Source organism: Rhinolophus ferrumequinum, chromosome 21, assembly GCF_004115265.2.
Source record: "Rhinolophus ferrumequinum isolate MPI-CBG mRhiFer1 chromosome 21, mRhiFer1_v1.p, whole genome shotgun sequence".
Classification (NCBI taxonomy): domain Eukaryota; kingdom Metazoa; phylum Chordata; class Mammalia; order Chiroptera; family Rhinolophidae; genus Rhinolophus; species Rhinolophus ferrumequinum.
The window spans coordinates 40,743,226-40,748,970 of NC_046304.1; the positions used below are offsets into that span (position 1 = coordinate 40,743,226).

At 47.0% G+C, this 5,745-nt stretch overlaps 1 pseudogene; it reads left to right on the forward strand.

The window, feature by feature from the left end:
* The first annotated feature begins 3,375 nt into the window (after nt 1-3,375).
* LOC117013717 (40S ribosomal protein S3a-like) lies at nt 3,376-4,167 on the forward strand (annotated as a pseudogene).
* Nucleotides 4,168-5,745: the final 1,578 nt, after the last annotated feature.

Sequence of the window (5,745 nt, forward strand, 5' to 3'; positions counted from 1 at the left end):
CCTCCCTCCTCTCTCCCAGACTTCTGAAACAGTTGTCATAGCTGACAGAGCAGGATGCCATGTCCCATTGCGCCAGTGGGAACGGACATGTAACAAGTGCAATGCTGCCCTTTGAAAGCACCGTAGCCACCAGGGTTCTAGAAAATAAGCTATTGCCCACCTTTGTCAATCCTGGAAGCTCATGTTTTAGTCAAGTTAATTTACTTCAAAGAAGGTGTGATAAAGTTGTTCAGGCCTACTCGGAAATCCATTTTGAGGGGTTCTGGCATTTAAAATTTTTTAAAAATTATTTTCCTGATTATGAGAGTAATACACGCTCCTTGCAAAGAATTAAGAAAATATAGAAAGGTACATAGAAAGACATAAAATCTTCCAAAATCTTACCTCTCAGAAATAACCATTGTTAGCATTTTTGAATGTGCCACCTCTTTTTGGCGCAAAACTATTTATACAATTAGGTGTTACTTTATACACAATTTTTGCTTCTTGCTTTTTTCAGTTTATACAACCAAAGCGTTTCCCTATGTCATTATCTATTCTCCACAAACACCATTTTAATGACTATATAATATTTCATTGTCTGGTTGTACCAGAATTTATTTAGCCAGTTTTCTATTAGCAGGCATCTAGGCAGTTTCCTGTTTGTCATAAGTATAAATGATGCTGTGGTGAATATTCTGGTCTAGGAAATCTTTCTCTGGGTTTCTGATAATTTCCGTAGAAGGAATTCTCAGAAGGGAAATTACAGAGTCTCAGATCTGCTGTGTGGAACTTCTCTCCTTACAGATGCCTGGGGAGGTGAGGGGCTCCCATCACACCCCACCCCCCTAACCAGTGGGTGGCCTGTGCTGCCTCTGAGGCCTGAACTGGAGTCTCTTTATTCATGCAGGGGAGCAAAGCAAAGGGGGCCTGTAGCCTTCCCGGGGTAGTCACCTGAACCACTCCATGCAAAGTAGAGCTTCCCCCTGCAGGAATCATTTCATAATTAACTTAGAGACTAAAGCATGTTTAATTAACCATGGAAAGCCTCCCAGCCATCTGCCTCTGTTTTTATTTTGAGGAAGATGGCAGATCTCTTTTCCCTTAGCTCTCTCTTTTCACGGATGGAGCTCATTTCCAGGATCTTGGTTCTCGTATGGAGCAGGGCCCCTGCTTTGCCAGTGGTGCTCGGTGGTGCTCAGTGGTGCTCCATTGTGGCAGAGCTAGGGGTTTAGCTTGAGGTGGCAGCCAGGTCAGAGGTGGTGCAAGCCCCTGCCTGGGGGCAAGCTAGGCCAGGCAAAGGCAGCACCTGCTCTGGCAGAACACTGGCCACTCGAGAGCCCCACCCTCTGCCTCTTGGCTGCTGTCCCACAATCACGGGCCTGTGGGACATTTGCGCAGGAAGGAACCTTAGAGGAAAAGGCCAACAATCTCATTTCTCAGGTGAGGAAACTGAGGCCCAGAGAGGCCCTGGGGGAGTCTGAGGACACACAGTCTGAGGCCTTACTTCTTTGTTCATTTGTTGCTCCTTCAAGGGATAGGGTGTGTCTTTGATTTAAGTGGAACCCTAAGGGCTCTAATGGCTCCCAAGGTGGGAGCACTTTAAATTGTGCAAAATGCATTCCCAGATCACATCTTGCTGGACACTCACCCAGGCCCCTGCACATGCAAGGGAGACTCGGGAGGTCCTGTGACGTGCCTGGCGTCACACATCTGGTGAGTGACTGTAGAGACTGAGATGGAAACAGTAAGTGCTTTGATCTGAATCGCTAATATATCAAAATGCCTTTTATTTCCAAGGCATTCCTCAGATGGCCCTGACTGGGAGCTCGCTGAGGAAAGGTCCAATGGAACATTAGTCATTTCTCATGACACCACCTCCTCCAGGAAGCCTTCCTGTACCCTCTCTCTAGGCTGATTTGGGAGGGAGGACTGGTTCTCTGTCCCTTTGTCACCCCACACATATCTCAGTATTATACCCCAAGGCTCTAAACTTCATGCTATACCCCCAGTTCTAGAAAAGGGTCTGGTTTGTACTAGTCAATCAATAACTAATATGGAATTCAAGGAGACTAAATGTATGCACAGGTGTGATTGTTGCAGTAGCTTCCCCTCTTCCTTCAAATTCACTTTTGCAGGAAGTCATCTGTGATCTGGGGTGTGAGTGTCATGTGTGATGGTCCCCAAGGGCTGCCAGGCTGGCCAGGGGCTTCAGATCCTGGCGCTGTCAGCCGAGATGAGGGTCTAGCCCACAGACCCTGGCTAGGCAACATTCCCTGTAACAGATGTATGGACGGGCCTGGAGTGGGACTGGGGATATCTGCCACCAGGTTGCCTTGTGCCTTTTGGGCAAATCATTTCCACCCTCACCTCTATCAGAGGGGATAATTTGACACTTCCATCCCCGGCGTTCCACGTCCTGTGACTCTATTTATAATGACCTCTGGCAGGGCCCAGGAGTGGCAGGGCAAAAAAGATGAAGTGTGAATTCCAGCAAGAGGTAGAGACATTGGACCTGCTAACCAAGCTAAATTGCATTCTGCGAATCAAAGGCTTGAGCAAAAACAAGAAAGTGCAAAGTTTGAAGAGCTCCTAGATCTACTTGAATGTTCCTGCCAGACTAAAACTCTCTCTCCTTTTAAGATGTAAAAGATTTGCTCCCTGAGACTTATCTTCAATCATTTTCTATTCCTCCCCAGACACTACAGGCAGCGTTGGAGACAAGGGAGTCTGTGGCGATGAATTAGGAATCTATAGATATTCCTTCCGAGCTGCATGTTAAACCCAAAGCAGGTCTTGGCTCTGCTGAAACCAGATTAACCAAGAAAAGTCCTCGATGACAGAGCCCTGGCGTCGCCCAGGCCAGAGCAGAGCTGCAGCCCCCCACCCCGCCCACAGCACCACCTTCCCTGGTGCCTGGCACATCCCTGGGACAGCTTTTCTCTAAAATACCATAAAATGAGAGTGGAGAACTTGTTTTCTTTCAAGGACATGACCCACAAAATGGAAAAATAAATCAATGGAGGGAGATGAAAATAAAATGTAGCTTTATTCAGGGAGCTGTAGGGTGAGAGAAATAGAAAATGTTTCAGTCATTTGCTTTTAAAAATCAAGAATGGGGAGCATGTAACTCTATCTGGGGACTACAACCAGTAATAAAAATACACTTCAGTTTATACTGTGGCTAGTTGTTGGAGAGAGGCCTGGGGGAGGAGGAGAAAGCAATCCAAAGAATGATGGAGGAGAGGGAGAGAAGCAGAGTCAGAAACAGGGAGCTAGAAATAGGGGAAAAACATCGAGAGACAGCGAGAACGTGAGCAACAGATTCACTTTCAAAGAAGCACAAAATGCAGATACAAAAAGAAGCGCAAGCCTTTTGGCTCTATGAGCAGCACCATGGTGGATGGCAAGAATAAGCGCTTTATGAAAGGAGGCAAGAAGGGAGCCAAGAAAAAAGTGGTTGACCCATTTTCTAAGAAAGATTGGTATGCTGTGAAAGCACCAGCTATATTCAATATAAGAAATACTGGGAAACGCTAGTCACAGAACTCAAGGAACCAAAATTGCATCTGATGGTTCCAAGGGTTGTGTTTTTGACGTGAGCCCAGCTGATCGGCAGAATGATGAAGCTGCATTTAGAAAATTCAAGTTAATGACGAGGATATTCAAGGCAAAAAACTGCCTGACTTGTGTCCATGGCCTGGATCTTACCCGCGACAAAATGTGCTCCACGGTCAAACAATGGCCGACCATGACTGAAGCTCGTGTTGATGTCAAGACTCCCGATGGTTATTTGCTTCGTCTGGACTGTGTTGGTTTTGCTAAAAAATGTAATAATCAGATTCAGAAGATCTCTTACGCTCAGCACCTACAGGTCCGCCAAATCCAGAAGAAGATCATGGAAATCACGACCCGAGATGTGCAGACACATGAATTGAAAGAAGTGGACAATACATCGATTCTAGATGGCACTGGAAAAGATCTAGAAAGGCGCGCCAATCTATTTATCCACTCCATGATGTCTTTGTTAGAAAAGTCAAAGTGCTGAAGAAGCCCACGTTTGAATTGGAGAGACTCATGGAGCTTCACGGTGAAGGTAGCAGTTCTGGAAAAGCTACTGGGTGTGAGACAGGTGCTAAAGTTGAATGTGCTGATGGATATCCGCCCTTAGTCCAACAATCTGTTTAAAATTCAGACTTTTCACGGTGACAAATAAAACCTGTTGGTGAGGTTTTAAAAAGAGAGAAGCACACACCACACAGACACGCGAGATGAAGAGGGACAGACACGGAGAGGCCAGAGCAAGAGAAGAGACGCGTAAAGAGGGATGTGAAAGGAGACAGACAAAGATTGAGCTCATCCAGGAAAACTGCGATTTGAAATAGACAACAGGACCATTGAGGATGGTTTGTTTGTTTGCTTTTTTAAAGAGGCAAATGTTAGCAAAATTACTTGTTTTTCCAGAATTACTTTGTAATGTATTTTCATTCCTATCTAACTTTGAGAGGCGCAAGCATTCTTCAAACCCACTTTCCTCATTTGCTCTGACAGAAAACCCCCCGTTAGCGTTTTGGAAAGGAAGACATCACACCACTTGTGGAAGCCTTTTACGATGGTGCCACCAAAAACCTTTAAAGTGTTGCTGTGTTGGGCGGCCGGATGGCTCAGTTGGTTAGAGCATGAGCTCTCAACAACAAGGTTGCCGGTTCAATTCCCGCATGGGATGGTGGGCTGTGTCCCCGAGCAACTAAGATTGAAAACAGCGACTGGACCTGGAGCTGAGCCGCGCCCTCCACAACTAGATTGAAGGACAATGACTTAGAGCTGATGGGCCCTGGAGAAACACACTGTTCCCCAATATTCCCGAATAAAATAAAAAAAAAAGTGCTGCTTTGTTTTCACAGCTACAGCCCTGCGGTGGGGGTAGGACGTCTCCTGCTCAATACTGCTCAGTGCAGTGCAGCTAAATGGCCACATTCAGCTCCATCCTGTACGACGCTCAGAGTAAACCTCATTTGTTCAGAGACCACCAATTCAGAATTGGGGATGATTCAGCCAGGGCCAGAGCTGACCAGGCCACTCTGCTTGGTGACAGAGTTTGCTGATCGAAAGAGTAATGACAACAGGAGGGCAGCAGACATGTTGAATGAATGGAAAGAATCAGCACCAGGTACTCCGGCCACATCATACCCAGTAACAGCTTGCCAAACCTGCCACGTCCTCTCACGCCTCGCTGCCAGGAACTCCTCCTCCTTCTGCCCCTGCTTCTGCAGGTAAAACCCTCCCCGTCCGTCATTCATCAGTCAGTTCTCGTGGACGAAGCACCTCCTCTGTGAATCCTTTTCCAATGAGCCCCTACTCCCTGGGGGTTAATTATGCCTTCCTTTGGGTTCCTGCCACCATCGCTGTTATGGGTTGTTGCCACACTGTCTTAGCATATTCCATGACAGCAGGCTTTCTCAACCTTGCAGCTGTTATCTGGGGCTGGGTACTGTTCTGTTGTTGCGGAGCTGTCCTGTGATTTGCAGGATGTTTAGCAGCATCCCTCGCCTCTACCCACTAGATGCCAATAGCCCCATCACCCCAGCTGTGATGACTGAGAACGTCTCCCATCATTGCCAAATGTCCCCTGGAAGGCAAAACCTCACCCAAACACACTGCCTTAGAATGAGCTGTTTTGGGGTGTCAGCCCTCAGAGAGGGTCATCCTCTGGTCCATAAGTGCTAGAATGGTGCCTGGCATGGAGAAGGCACCTGGGTTCTATGG